The 15,998-nt window shown below is 42.4% G+C and overlaps 1 protein-coding gene across 3 annotated transcripts in view; it reads left to right on the forward strand.

Annotated features, from left to right (window-relative positions):
- The first annotated feature begins 1,926 nt into the window (after positions 1–1,926).
- Positions 1,927–15,998, forward strand: part of TMEM45B (transmembrane protein 45B) — a 34,646-nt gene continuing 20,574 nt past the window's right edge. The window contains exons 1-2 of one of the 3 annotated variants that reach the window (XM_034666080.1): positions 1,927–2,344; positions 2,716–3,009. The gene's annotated coding sequence lies outside the window, so the exon portion shown is untranslated. Of the gene's footprint in view, positions 2,345–2,383; positions 2,526–2,715; positions 3,010–15,998 lie in introns of those variants that run through there. The other 2 variants (XM_011221596.3, XM_034666081.1) reach the window with 2 other exon arrangements.

Raw genomic sequence — 15,998 nt, forward strand, 5'->3', positions numbered from 1 at the left:
TTTGTACCTTTAACAATATACCATGACTATTTTCCTGGTCCATAAATACAAATCAAATTCAGCCTTTTTAATAACTGCACACTATATCATAAAAGAACACGCTATACCATATTTGACCACTGCCACATTGACAACCACATGCTATTATAAATAATGCTGCAGTCCAAATCTTTAAGGTTCTTATGATGCATCAGTTCCATACAATGGAGTCTTCAAACTGCAATTACTGGGCAAAGTAAATAGTGTATTTAGATCTTTCTTTAATCCATCTTCAACTTTTGTTTATTCAAGGTCTAAAGCAAGGAAGAAGGATGCTCTGCATTTGTTAGGTTATGGATTTGGCTGCATGTAACAAAAACCTCCAATCGCTGGAACTCATACCAGATAGAATTTTATGTGTCTTTCACATAACCAGAGATGGGCATTCCAGGACGTGTATGGAACCCAGCCTCCTTTTATCCCCTTACACCACCATTCATTTTCCAAGATGTCTCACTACCATCTCCACATTCCAGTCAGCAGGACAGGACAGGGGAGAGGATGGGCACGGCCCCTTCCTTTCAAGACTCCACCCAGCAGTAACCTACACCACTTCCGCTTCCAACCTATCATCCTGAACTTAGTCATATAACCCATCCTCACTAAAAAGGAGGCTGGAAAAAATGGTATTCATTCCGGGTGGTCATGTGCCCAATTAGGATCATGATGGCTCATGGGAGATTAGATAATGAGCAAGTCTATGATAAGATCTTCCAAAAGAATGGTCAATTATGTCAGTTGTATTTATAAAGTAAACAATTTCCCATTGAATTAAAAAGCCATCCTTTTGTTTATCAAGACCCACTTATACTTGGATCTGTTTCTAGACACGAATCTGTTTCATTGTTATATTAAATGGCTTTATCATAATTGGTAGCTGTTCCTGTATTAATTTATGGCTGTTGATATATTAATCATTTATCTTTTGTTAACTGTTTGATTTAAGCTACTTGATTTGTGTTATTTTTACAGATTGAGTTAAAGACAAACTTACTTTGCAAAAACTAGTTTGTCCTGGCACTTGGATATTATCATTTGAGGCAGATATAATTTTCTTAGTTCCAATTTTTCAATGTTAAGAAGCATCTCTACCCACCCGTAACTACAACTGAGAGGTCACACATCAGTTTCACTCTCATAGCCTTAGAGGAAAACATCACTGAAGAGAAAGGGGATCTAGTGACTGGGAACACAGTTTCCCAGGGTAACAGACATCCCAGACTCCGCCTTCTCACCCATATCAAAAATAATGGATGTGACCAAGTGCCAGGATGAGGCCTGAAAAAATTCCCAAGGTGACGGGAAATAAAAGAAGTGCTCTCCCAGCTCCTGGCACCAGCACATTATCCACCTGAATTGTGTGGCTCAATTAGCCTTTTAACTGATAGCGGTGGCTCTCTGCCATTATCTTCTACCAGGCCTCATTCACTTTCATAGAGGAAAGATTTGCTCAGGTTGATGCCTTATTCTCAGAAGTGCCTCCTTTGACTGTATAGAAAAGAAAAGCTATTTGATCAAAAGAAGCTGTAGGTGGGATCGTGTCCCCTGCCGCCCTGCTCCTGTATATCCTTCGCCTTTCTCTAAAACCTACATAGAGCATCTTTTCCATGAAGCCCTTCTTGGTTTCCAGTACCGACAACAATGGAATAAGCTGGAAAGCATCTTAGAGATCTAGAAGGGAGGCTGACTCAACCCTCCACCTGACTTCCTGTGGTCACCTAGGGAACTTTTAACAGGTCCTCTGCCCTCCCTCGTCCCCTAATTCTGATCAGTAGGTCTGAAGTGAAGCCTTAGCTCTGCTAAGGGGGAAGTTTTTAACTTCCGCAGGGTATTATGAGTAAGAGCAGGAAACTAGGAGGCCAACCCCTTAACTTAGAGATGAGGGCACTGAACCACATGATACTACAAAGAAAGTTGCGCATAGAAAGTTTCTCCGTAGGAAGCGAGCCCCTTCCAGCAGGGACTTTCCTTCGCAGATCCTTCTCCAGTACCTAGAACTGTGCGGATCTCACACGCGGCAGATCTGTAGGATGAATGACACAGCCTTCCTTTGCTGGAGGGAGATTCGTGACTAGTTCCCCGTTGTGTTCACCGCGATTGTTGGCTCGGTAAACAGCCTACTTGCGACAGCCTCCGCTCCCGAATCCTCGCCGCCTCCCAGGCCCTGTCACTGCTTTGCATCATAGGAGGTCACGGTTGGTCGCAGTCCGCCTTGGGTGCCCAGGCACCGGTCCCCGTCCGAGCACACCTCAGGGCGTGTCTCGGGGCCAGGGAACACCTCGGCGGGAGTGTCAGGGGCGTGGAGGTAAGTGCGGCCACTGAGACGGGAGGCCCCGCACGCCCGCAAGGGCGGGGAGAGGCGGTCAGGGGTGGGGAGGGCCGGCTGGCGGCGCTGCCTGGGCCGGTCGGCCGCTCGCACCTGCCGGGCGGCTGCGGCAGTCGGCGCACGACGCGAGCAGCGGAAGGCTCCGGGGCGCTGGGCGCAGGTGAGCGGCCGCTGCGGGCTGGGGGCTCGGACCGCCGGGGGGACCCGGCCGGGGCAGGGGGCTCGCGCAGGAGAGCCGGAGGGGCTGGACGGCCCAGGGGTGGGGGCGGCTGATCCGGGAGCCCCCCGAGCGCGCACGGGTGTCGGGTCGCCGGCGGCCGCGGGATGAGAACTGCTGCGTCCCCGGCCAGTCAGGAGGACCCAGGGGCAGGGCCAGAGCTTCGAAGTGTGAAGCCCCCGCCCTCCACGGCACCCCGCGGATCCCAGGGCACCCCGCCCCGGACGGCTCCTGTCTGGCCCAGAGACAGGTCGGCCCCACGTCTCCGTGGGCACTCAGCGCCCTACCGTCCGTCCTCGTGAGCGCCAACCCACAAATGCGACGAGCCAGAGACTCTCCTTCCGTCCGGAAGCCCGGAATCCAGTAATAAGAGGCGGTTGATAACGTTCCCTGAGTCGGGATTTAGCTTCCACTACTGCTTCAGCGGGTAGGAGCCAAGGGGGACGAAGAGCGGGGGTTGGGGGGTTGCCGTTGGACCTTGAACCTCGTCTGGGTCCAGAAGGATAACCTCTGGAGATCTATTGCCCTGGATGTAGGAAGGATTTGCCCTTCAGAAAGGGAAGCCCATCCCTTTATGAAATAGATCTTCTAAACACTTTAGCCAGCCACCTCTTCTGAGAAGTGACCATTTCCTTCACGTGCTCTTCCGCCATTTCCCCGGTGGCCGCCATGTTCCTTCGCATCCCCGAACGTTTGCGCCGAGGCCCCGCCCGCCGCTCTGTTGGGCTCATAAAGCGGCGTCAGAATTTTATCCATGTCTTTACATTCACTTTAATAGGTAGTACGGCTTATTGTTCCTAAGAAACCTGTACTGTTTCACCAGATGTGCAACCCGTTCAGTATAGTCTGCAGTTCGTTCCACGACAGACTCGTGGAGGAGAGTCATACACATCGTGAGATGCGGGGCCGGGGCCACTTCCGGCGTCGTTCATGACTGAGTTCATCCGCTTAATAAGGATGTACTTACCCTCTGCTCCTAGAGTTTCTGGAAAAGACATGGAATTGATACGAAGGCTTTATTGAATGTGGTTTGTTTTTTTATTTTACAAGCGAGAATGCCTGACATAACCAGAAGGGAAGCATTATTTCTGATTGGGCGCTATTAGTTCTGGTATTAGGAGAGCCAAGCGTTCAATTTCCCTTTAAAGGACTTTGGTTTCCTCTCACTTCTTCCATGGGAGGTAGGGACAGTACCACCACATACTTACCTCATGCTGTGCGTTTTTCCTTATATTACGTGGATTCCTCCCTCACCCTTCTGGTGGGCAATGGTTGTGATGACCCAGGTGAAACTATCAAAGCTCGAGTTTGACGCCAGTGATTCTATTTGGGGTGTACCCCACCCAGTCCTTGGTTGTGTCTCTTGCCTAATCTTAGCAAATGGCACTTTGACATAGGGAGAGAAAAGGAGTAAAGAGAAAGACGTATGCTAACTTGAAAGTTAACATCGGCTGCCATGCTTACTTGGTCAAAGTACAAATATTATTTATGTTGGTTATAATCAAAGGATTATCTCTTTTCCTCAAACGCATTTGCCTGTTGGAAATGGATAAGGGCAGTTTTACCATATGTAGAACCACTCCCATAGCCAAAGTTCCTGTTATTGCAAAACTTTTTATAATTGAGGGTAAGAGAATGGAAGTCACCACTGTGTCATCAACTAATGGATGCATACGAGACAGATTTCTGATCTGTATTTATTTTTAGACACAGGTTGCAAGACAAAAACTAGATCATGCACAGTACTACACAATATCCAGTAGGAACAATTAGAGGCAACCAGTAAGTCCTGTAATTCTGACACTTCCTTTGAACTCAGCTTCCCTTTTAACCAGTCTTCTCCCCCAAACCTTTACTGGGGGCTAGAAATAAAGAGATGATTTGAATTTTAGATCTTTTTCTTTGTCTTGTATTTTCTCTGTGTCACAGGCCACGCTCCTGAAAGGGACAGAGAAACTCAAAAGATCTATCAGCCTTATGTGAGAAAGAATTTAGGCTGAAGATACCAAAGCACACTCATGCATTCCTTTCCAGGATTTAGATATTATAAGGTGTTGATAATATCTTGCTGGTATCACTTCAAAAGGGGCTTTACGGAGTACAAGGCGATTTCCATAAGCAGCACTGTGAGGGAAAAGTAATTGCTTATTTCATAAGTGGGGAAACTGAAACTTAAGAAATACTGAGTATCTGGCCTGGGGTTATCCAGCTGTTAAGTGGCAGAGCCAGGACTTAAACCAGAACTTCTTCCATAATACCTCAGCTCCCTACACGGTATCTTTTTGTTTGCTCGTTTGAGAATGGGGAGTTGTTTGTGATTTGTTTCTCCTGACCTTTTATTGAATATAGTCTCTGACTTGAACTCTTAGAATCTAAATGTAGAAACACTCTTGTTAGGTAGATTTCATGCGCACCTTTGTTCAGTGTAACTGCAAAAATATTTTAGAGCTGAGGATAGCCTGATATATTATCAAGCCCAATCTTTTTGTTTTTTCAAAGAACAAGGGGAGATACAGGGAAAACTAAGCAAGTATCCAAACCTACTTTGCTAAAAGCTAGGCCTCCCAATATTCAGACTCTTTCCAGCATGTGGTCCCTTGAGGATTTCCTAGATATATAAATCATGTGGTTCAGTTTGATTTACTCTGTTGCTTTGGGATCTGTGATAGAAAACCGTAGCCTCCCTGAATCCTGGACTCAAATATCTGTAGATTCTTCTCTTTAACTGGATTCCACATTCCATGAGGGAAAGAGCCTATTGGTCTGGCGCATTGTGTTATTCTAAGCACAGGACCCATAATAGGCACTCAATAAAATGTGTTCAATACCCATCAAATAAACATTTGAACAAGTATGAGATGTCACTAGGACTTCATTCAGCTACAAGTAACAGAAAATCCTACTGTAGTAACTTAACAAGTGAGGAGTTTGTTTTTCTCAAATAGCTAGATGTCTAGAGGTGAGACGCTCATGACTGGGTCAGATTCCACTGTCTTCCTGCACCACCAATCTTAGTAGTGGCTTTCCTCCTCACTGAGAGCAGGCACCTGTTCTTTCCAGAGAGGGCTTACCAGAAAAAAAGGCAGAACGAAGGGCAGAAGGCATGTGCCAGCTGAACCTATGTTTTTATAATAATAAGATCATTCTTGAAAGCTCCACCCAATAGACTTCTTATACCTCATTCATATAAGAACTAAGTCACATAGCCACTCCTTACTGTAGGGAGCCTGAGCAAATTTAGTGTTTTAGTCAGCCATGTTGCCAGTACAACAAAAGAGGGATTCTGTTAAGGAAGAAGGGGAGAATGGATATTGGGTATACAACTAGCAGTACCTGCACAGTATGTTTTATGAGTCATTGACTCTTTGTTTCTACATGGATTGTTGCTGTTGTTTTATTTTTACTTTTTGTGGTTGTTCTTCGGTTTACTAAAAAAGCAATAGATAACGCAGTGGGTGTAGAGGAACTTTTTTAAATGATAGATTCTGAGGTCCAACACAAGAAATGCTGATTGTGTAGGTCTGGGATGAGTCTAAAAATCTGAATTATATAAACTGACACTCCAGATCATTTGAATGTAGGTGGTCACACGATCACAATTTGAAAAACATTGAATTGGGGAGTGGTTTCGAAGAGGCATCTTCATTTTATTTCCAGAGTCTTTCCTGCTTCATTCCTCTTGAGGCTATTACTTTCTTTTTTAATTTTCTTTTTTGGTCAATGTAAATGAGTATGTAGTCTTAAAAGTCACAGGTTCAGTGTAGTGCTAAGCCTACACTGAACTACCTCCTTAGAGGCAAATATTTTCAGTGCTCACGGCTATGTTTCTATCATATTTACCACCATATTCCCAAATAACATGGCAATACTGGCTATATCTCTTCCTTTTCCCAGTTCTGGATAGGATCTACTGACTTCCTGCCCGGGAGGATAAGGATCTCTCCCTTAGACCCTCATTATTCTTTCTCACACTTGCGTCCCTTTCTTGCAAGGTCCCAATATAGTTACAACCTAAATTTTTTTTTTATATAGTGATGTTTAGTGTTTACATTATTATGACTCTGTAAATGTTATTCCCAACCCAGCTATGTGATAAACCATGATTTGTACACTTCCTTTCTCATACAACCTTTTTCTATCCCCTGGACTTAGTAATTGCTACCTCTTCCTCAGTTGCTTGGTGTTTTTTGAACACTCATTACAATTCTGACTCAAACTTTGACAGGATGGTAAAATTCCTCCTGATAAAGCGTCAAGTAAGTCGTCAGTTTGATTTGCTTTTCTTGGAAACATCCCTGCTCAGGCGCCCCCCCCCCCAATTCTCTGGGACTGGTTATTTTGAGCCCGTTGTTACACGGGGAGCTCCCCTAGCTGCCACCTTGTCGATTGTACTGGATTCTGATTCTTGGATTGCATGCCTTCTCACTCAGTTTGGTTTTGCTGGAGCATAGCTTCCTGCGAAAGGGCGCGTGGAGGTAGAGGCAGATTCATCCCGCCCGAAGGTACAGAAGCTCACGGGGCTGTGAGCTCTGTGAGGGCTGCTAACTGTTGCAAGTTGACAAGTGGGAAGGAAAAGTCAGGTCGCCATTATGAAGCATTTTTGGTACATTTTCTGAAGAGATCTTAGAAGCAAGAGCAATGAACCTCCAAGGCTCCCATTTGTTGTGATTTCTTTTCTCAATCTAAATAAATATTCACGTCCACACCCAATTTTGTGTTTGTAATTTTATGACTTTTTCTTAAAGGGGGCTCCCTAAATTATGTAAGATGCAGGCCCCACGAGACCTGGGTGTGTTTTCAGACTTTGTACATTCAAGATGTCCTTTTTCTTCCTTCACATTTGATTGATGGTTTGACTGAATATAGGATATTAATTGGAATTAACTGCCCCTCAGAATATTGAAAGCATTGCTCCATTTTCCTCTATCTTTTGATAGCTCGGTTGAGAAGTTGATGCCATTCTGATTTCCCATCCCTTGTATTTTGTTTTTATCTCTGGAAGTTTGTAGGGTTTTCTTTTGTTTATTCCTCGTGTTCTGATATGTCATGATGTTGTTAGTGGATTTTGGCTTTGGCTCTTTTTTCCCATTGTTATAGGTACTTTAAAGGCCTTTTCAATCTAAAAATCATATTCTTCAGTTCTCAGTTTTCTTCTGTTGCATAATTTCCTTTGTTCTGTCTTTCTGCAGCTTACACTAAATTACTTAGATGCTGGAGCTCTTGAATATGCCCTCTTATTTTATTTTATCTTTTCTATTTCTATTTGTAAAAAACCTNAGTTCTCAGTTTTCTTCTGTTGCATAATTTCCTTTGTTCTGTCTTTCTGCAGCTTACACTAAATTACTTAGACGCTGGATCTCTTGAATCTGCCCTCTCATCTTTCTGCAGCTTACACTAAATTACTTAGATGCTGGAGCTCTTGAATATGCCCTCTTATTTTATTTTATTTTATCTTTTCTATTTCTATTTGTAAAAAACCTCTCATCTTTTAGTTCTTTTTTTTTTTTAAAGATTTTATTTATTTATTTGATAGAGATAGAGACAGCCAGCGAGAGAGGGAACGCAAGCAGGGGGAGTGGGAGAAGCAGGCTCATAGCGGAGGAGCCTGATGTGGGGCTTGATCCCATAACACCGGGATCACGCCCTGAGCCGAAGGCAGATGCATAACCGCTGTGCCACCCAGGCGCCCCTCATCTTTTAGTTCTAATAAATCTTCCAACCCTTGTATTAGATTTCTACATTTCTACCATCATATATATGGTATAAATATTATATATATATATATATTTTTAAGACAGAGCATGAGCGGGGAGGAGGGGCAGAGGGAGAGAGAGGCATGGGGTGGGGGTGTTCAATCGCAGGACCCTGAGATCATGACCTGAGCTGAAGGTAGATGCTTAAGAGCTGGGTGGCAGATTGAGCCACCCAGGCACCCCTTAACAGGTCGTTAAGAAGAAGATTTAATTAAGATGGAAAATTATAATTAGCTTAGTATTTTTCTTTAAGAGGTTATATTGAGAAAATATTTTTCTAATATCTCTAGAGAATGTCTTATAGAATTTGGGAGAAAATTTCTGCCCTTGAAAGTCGCTCTCCAAATCCATACTATTTTCTTTCTTTGCTCAACCTGGCATGTGATAACTCAAACTTGGGGCAGATGCAGCACTCTTTCTTTGCCGAAGAAGTTTTAGATCATGTAAAGGCACCAGATAATATGTGTTCCTTGTTTAGCTTTCAGTGACGTCTTCATTGGAAAGCCTAGGCATGAGATACCAGGTTTTCTACTGTTGGCTCTTCCTTCTCAGGCACCTTCAAAGAAAACTGCAAAGCCCTTTCAGGCTGGGGCTCAACCTTGGTATCTCTCTTTCTCCAGCACCTAGAACCGTGCTGATACGCAAGAGGCCCTGGATAAGTGTTGCTTGAATCAAATTGACTCCATTACCCGTTTTAAATTAACCCTTCCTAATGGTCCCCTTGCTGTTTCCTCTGTTTCCTTTGCATCTTTTTATGTCACTTTTTCTGGACGATGATACCTCGTTCTCGAATTTGATGTGTAGATATGTTGGAAAACAGACTGGGAAGATCTTCTACCAGGTAGAATTTCCAGGGGTGAAAACTCCCCATATCATCTTACTGAAGATGTAATATTTTCTTAGATCATCACCAAAGACCCTCCATCTGGTTCCATCTTGAAGCACAGTTTTATTTGAATGCTTTCTCACCTCATGTTCCAGGCCTCACTTGTACTGTCCTTTGCTTCTTTCCACTCTTTGATCTGGCCCCCATTTTGACCCAAACTTTCTCTTTGTTCTGTTCTAATGTTGTTTTTCTGCCTCCTCTCCCCTACCTTCATCTGCCATGTAGTATATTTTGCACAAAGCACAGTGATGTGCTAATTTCAGAAGACCTACCCTGCCTATCAGGCAGACATCTTTTTAAACTAACCCAGGTGCAGAATGAAAAATCTCTCTCTTCTGACTGTTGTTGAGATCGTTTCTATGCTTTGTTCCCACTGGGATTGTTTATTTTTATATGGAAGGCTCTAGAACAAGAGCTAAAGTACAAGATCATTGTAAAACAGTGATCTGTAAATTTGTGTTTCTCAAACGCTATCATCACCACAGAACTTGTACTCTCGTGGCATGGAGGCTTGGCTGAAACCAGCACAGCATAAGCTACAGTCTCTCTTAATGCTAAAAAGTATATGCTACCCCAAAGTACATCTCTCTGGTTTTTTTTAAAGATTTTATTTATTTATTTGACAGAGAGAGAGACAGCCAGCGAGAGAGGGAACACAAGCAGGGGGAGTGGGAGAGGAAGAAGCAGGCTCCCAGCGGAGGAGCCCGATGTGGGGCTCGAGCCCAGAACACGGGTATCACGCCCTGAGCCGAAGGCAGACGCTTAACTCCTGCGCCACCCAGGCGCCCCCATCTCTATCTGTTTTAACATGAAAACCATTTTCCCCAAAATCTTGAGGTGAAATTGATACTCCAGGATGATAACCATGTTGGTCATGTGATTCCAGATATTTTGGGCTTACCCATCATGGGTCTAAGAGGCATAGTATGAGGTGATCTCTGAAGGACTCATTTAGCTCTAAAAATTTTATGAAAATGTAATGTTAGCAGCAACCTTACTAATGGCTAGATTTAGGAGCTCATTTCCTCATTCAGGATTACAGCGAAGTTGAATCAGTTCAGTTCAGATCAAGAACTATTATTATATGGCAGGCTTTGTGCTAAGCCGTGGGAAGTTTAAGATGAAGCAGATAAGATCTCTGCTTTTGAGGTACCTGTAGTCTAGTGAGTAAGGCATGTAAATGTGTAATTTTCATATGACAAGCTAAGTGATAAAAATCAAGATTTGTATAAGGTACTATGGTAGCACTGAAAAAGGTGGAGGAAAAAGCATGAACAAAGTGTAGACTGTAAGGTTTGTGGTGGGAAGAAATGGGAAATGAAGCTCAAGAGACAGGCCAAGAGCCAGGTTCTGGGTATATGCCATGCAGAGGGGCGGACTGCGCCGGTGTGGTGGTTAGTCAGTGAAATATTTTTAATTTTATAGTGGTGTAGTCGGATTCACATTTTAGGTAGGTGATGCTGGTGGCAGGGTGGGAGAAGGGTTTATGGATGACAGGATTATAGGCATTGCAGTAGTCAAAGCAAAAGACCATGAGAGCCTAAATGAGATAACTATTGTGGGAATAGAAAGGAAACAGAGAACACCTGAAAATTTAGGGAAGCAAAATAAGCAGAGTATTTTAGTCTCTTGGGAAATTAGGACACTGCAGGGCAGAGTAGGGGATGAAGGGGCATCTAGGATGAGTCCTAGGAATCTGACTTTAGGAGTGACTGGATGTTAAGCTGTCACCCGAGGTTGAGATACAGAACAGAAGCTAATTTGGTGGGGAGGGAAGATAATGAATTCAGTTTGGGACATGTTGACATTGAGGCGTCTAAGAAGAATCTCTGTGTGTCTGTGTGTGTCTGTTGGCTCAGCAGGTTGTTAGTTATATGAGTCTGAAACTCGGGGAAGAGGTCAAGGTTAGAGATAAGAGTCCTCAGCGTGCAGGTGGTAATTGAACTATGGGCGTGTATGCATTCTTGCAAGAAGGAGGTATATAGAAAAACAGTGGACCAAAGTCTGCTAGTGTTTAAGAGACAGGAAAAAGAAGAGAATCCTTCAAAGGAGAGGAAGATTACAGAAGATGAAGAGAGCCAGGACAGAAGAATATCGTGAAAGCCAAAAACAGAAGGTAAATTCCAAAAATAAGTGACTAAGTGACATCTTCAACTAGCTTAGCACAAGAACAGAAGAGAGGTCTATTCAGATAACATTTTAAAGATTTCCATTGATGAAACAATATGGAGAACATTTGGTGACATCTGTGAATACAATTTCAGTGTCATGGTGGTGAAGGAGAAGTAAATGGAGAAAGCAATTGTTTTTCCAGGTTTTTCCAAGAAATTTAAATGATTTTGACAATGCTTGATTGTATTACACAAAACCATCAAAATTCCTTTCTATCCAAAGAAAATTTCATGTAAGTGGCAATTTAGTTCAATAATTACTAACTTTCCAAAGAATTTTAATATTAGAGATTGTTTTTAATTATCTATAAATAAGCCTATTAGCAAAGGCATTTTGGCTCTGGACTAGGGGAGATGGTGAGAAAAAGATACACATATTTTGAGTATATATATAAATTTTAAAAAATTTGCAAAACTGTTATATTGTTTGGAGATAACATATGTAGTAAATGTATGTAGTATATAGTAAAACAAAAGTGAGTGAATGCTAAACACACAATCCAAAATGATGTTTACTTCTCAAGAGAGAGGAAGGGGAGAAGCCATCAAGGAGGTGTGAACAGGAAGCTCCAAGGATGTTAGTAATGTTCTGTTTCTTAAGCTGGGTCACGGGACACAGTTAAGTCATTCTTTGTAACTTTTATATACATTAGCCATATTATTTTTATGTTTGAAATAGTAAATAGGAAGAGAGATGTACAGTGGTTCTTCAGAGATCCAGGGCCAAAGCAGACTTTTTGGTTTCTTTTTGCTTTTTCTTTTACTGTTTTGTGTGGGAAAAGTCTTGGGCCTGGTTATAGTTGAAGGGTAGAAGGCAACAAAGAGTGAGAGAAGTTCATGAGTAATAAAAGTTGACCCAGAGGACACAGATGGAAGATTGGCCTATCAGAGGGGTGAATTTGAGAAGAATAGGTGTGGATATATATGAATTTGTAGGTGAAAAAGAGGAAATTGAGGTGATTTGCGACTTATAGTCTCAATTATGTTCATGGAATCAAAGGAAAGGTTTACCCAGAGTTGAGTGAACTCAGGTTTGAGGGAAGGGATGAGTTTTCAAAAACCCTATGGGAACTGGGAGTAAGACCTTGCATGTGTCAAGAAGCACCTGCCGAGTGCAGTAGAAGGCCCAGCATCCATCTTGTTCACTGATGTAAATGCTGAACAAGTTCACTGATAGTACAGAAGGAAGGAAAAATATATTAGAAATTTGTTCCTTGTTGCTTAAAAAACAAGCCAACCTTTCAAGTCCAGGGATGCCCCTCCTGCTCTAATGCATGCTGAAGTGACTGCTTGTCTCCGCTAGTGACATCCACAACTTTAGCTCCATTCTTCACCCACCATGTCTGAACGTGCTCTGTCCTCTTCGTGTTTCATTTCATTTTTGTGATGTATTAGGAGCAAACACAGAAAGTGATTTGAGAGCTAGGAAAAGCCATGGAGATGACCTCTTCCAAACTACCATTGAACAAAGAAGTTATGATCCTGAAAGACTACATATCTTGCTCAAGGTCACAGAGTAAGTTCATAGCAAAACATGGGCTAGACCCCAGGTCAGCTGACTCAGAGGCCAGTGTTCTTTATTAGTTCTTGAGAAATCATGGAACTTAGCCCAGATTTGTTTTTCAGTCTTTAATTCAGGATTCCAGTAAGACTGCCTAATTTTCAGGACAGTATGAAAGAATCAATCAAGAAAGGCCCGGCTCCAATGCCAGCCCCCTCTGTGACTACAGGATTGCAGTCAGTATATTTCATGACATTCAATCTTTCACAGGTACATAGCTCCATACTAGATTATAAACTCCTTAAGGGTAGGGGTCATTTCTTTTTTTTTTTTTTCTAAGTTTTTATTTTAATCACCCAGTGCTTATCATGACAAGTGCACTCCTTAATCCCCATCACCTATTTCACCCATCCCCCACCCACCTCCTCTCTGGTAACTAACAGTTTGTTCTCTATAGTTAAGAGTCTATAGTTTCTTTTCTTTTCTTTTTTTTTTTAATGTATTTGTCAGAGAGACAGAGAGAGAAAGAGAGAGAGTGCACAAGCAGGGGGAGCAGCAGGCAGAGGGAAAAGCAGGCTCCCCGCTGAGCAAGGAGCCCAATATGGGACTCGATTCCAGGACCCTGAGGTCATGACCTGAGCCAAAGGCAGATGCTTAACCGACGGAGCCACCCAGGCTTCCCAAGAGTCTATAGTTTCTTGATTTGTCTTTCTTTTTTTCCGCTTTGTTTCTTAAGTTCCACATATGAGTGAAATCATACAATATTTGTCTTTCTCTGACTGACTTATTTTGCTTGGCATAATACTCTCTAGTCCCACCCATGTCATTTGAAAATGGCAAGATTTCATTCTTTTTTTATGGCTGGGTAATATTCCATTGTATATTAGATATATATGTGTATATAAGTATATATTACTTACATATATATACACCAATTTTCCTTATCAATTCATCAGTCAATGGACATTTGGGCTGCTTCCATATTTGGCTGTTGTACGTATTTAATGTTGCTATAAACATAGGGGTGCATGTATCCCTTTGAATTAGTATTTTTGTATTCTTTGAGTAAACACCCAGTAGTGTGATTGCTGGATCGTAGGGTAGCTCTATTTTTAACTTTTTGAGGAACCTCCGTACTGTTCTCCAGAGCGGCTGCACCAGTGTATTCCCACCCACTGTGCATGATGGTTCCTTTTTTTTCTACATCCTCACCAACACTGTCGTTTCTTGTGTTGTTGATTTTAGCCATTCTGACAGGTGTGTGGTGAAATCTCATTATAGTTTTGATTTGCATTTCCCCGATAATGTGTAATGGTGAGCATCTTTTCATGTGTCTGTTGGTCATCTGTATGTTGTCTTTGGAGAATGTCTGCTCATGTCTTCTGCCCATTTTTAATTGGATTATTTGGTTTTTGAGTGTTGAGTTTTGTAAGTTCTTTATATATTTTGGATATATTGGATATGTCATTTGCAAATATCTCCTCCCATTCCATAGGTTGAAGTTTAGTTTTTCTTTTTTTTTTAATAGTATTTTTTATTATATTGTGTTAGTCACCATACGTACATCCCTAATTTTTGATGTAAAGTTCCATGATTCATTACTTGCGTATAACACCCAGTGCACCATGCAATACGTGCCCTCCATAATACCCATCACCAGCCTATCCCATTCCCCCACCCGCCTCCCCTCTGAAGCCCTCAGTTTATTTCCCAGAGTCCATAGTCTGTCATGGTTCATTCCCCCTTCTGTTTACCACCCCCCTTTCTTCTTCCCTTTCTTCTCCTACCGATCTTTCTACTTCTTATGTTCCATAAATGAGTGAAACTATATGATAATTGTCTTTCTCTGCCTTATTTCGCTTAGCATTATCTCCTCCAGTCCCATCCGTGTTGCAGCAAATGTTGAGAAATCGTTCTTTCTGATGGCTGAGTAATATTCCATTCTATATATGGACCACATCTTCTTAATCCAGTCATCTGTTGAAGGGAATCTTGGCTCCTTCCACAATTTAGCTATTGTGGACAATGCTGATGAACATTGGGGTGCATATGGCCCTTCTCTTCACTACGTCTGTATCTTTGGGGTAAATACCCAGTAGTGCAATTGCTGGATCATAGGGTAGCTCAATTTTTAACTTTTTAAGGGACCTCCACACTGTTTTCCAGAGTGGCTGTACCAACTTGCATTCCCACCAGCAGTGTAGGAGGAATCCCCTTTCTCCACATCCTCTCCAACATTTGTCGTTTCCTGACTTGTCAATTTTTGCCATTCTAACTGGTGTAAGGTGGTATCTCAATGTGGTTTTGATTTGAATTTCCCTGATGGCTAATGATTTTGAACATTTTTTCATGTGTCTGTTAGCCATTTGTATGTCTTCATTGGAAAAGTGTCTGTTCATATCTTCTGCCCATTTTATGATTTGTTTATTTGTTTCTCGTGTATTGAGTTTGAGAAGTTCTTTGTAGGTCTTGGATACCAGTCTTTTATCTGTAGTGTCATTTGCAAATATATTCTCCCATTCCGTGGGCTGCCTCTTAGTTTTTTTGACTGTTTCCTTGGCTGTGCAGCTTTTTATCTTGATGAAGTCCCACAAGTTCATTTTTTCTTTTGTTTCTCTTGCCTTTGGAGATGCGTCATGAAAAAAGTTGCTGTGGCTGATGTCAAAGAGGTTGCTGCATATGTTCTTCTCTAGGATTTTGGTGGATTCCTGTCTCACACTGAGGTCTTTCATCCATTTGGAGTTTATCTTTGTGTATGGTGTGAGAGAGTGGTCAAGTTTCGTTCTTTTGCATGTAGCTGTCCAGTTTTCCCAGCACCATTTATTGAAGAGACTGTCTTTTTCCCACTGGACGTTTTTTCCTGCTTTGTCAAAGATTAGTTGTCCAAAGAGCCGAGGGTCCATTTCTGGACCATTGGTCTATGTGTCTGTTTTTGTGCCAGTACCATGCTGTCTTGGTGATCACAGCTTTGTAGCATAGCTTGAAATCTGGCAACGTGATGCCCCCAGCTTTGTTTTTCTTTTTCAACAATTCGTTGGTGATTCAGGGCCTTTTCTGGTTCCACACAAATTTAAGGGCTGTTTGTTCCAGCTCTTTGAAAAATGT

The sequence above is a fragment of the Ailuropoda melanoleuca genome, chromosome 8, assembly GCF_002007445.2.
Source record: "Ailuropoda melanoleuca isolate Jingjing chromosome 8, ASM200744v2, whole genome shotgun sequence".
Lineage (NCBI taxonomy): Eukaryota > Metazoa > Chordata > Mammalia > Carnivora > Ursidae > Ailuropoda > Ailuropoda melanoleuca.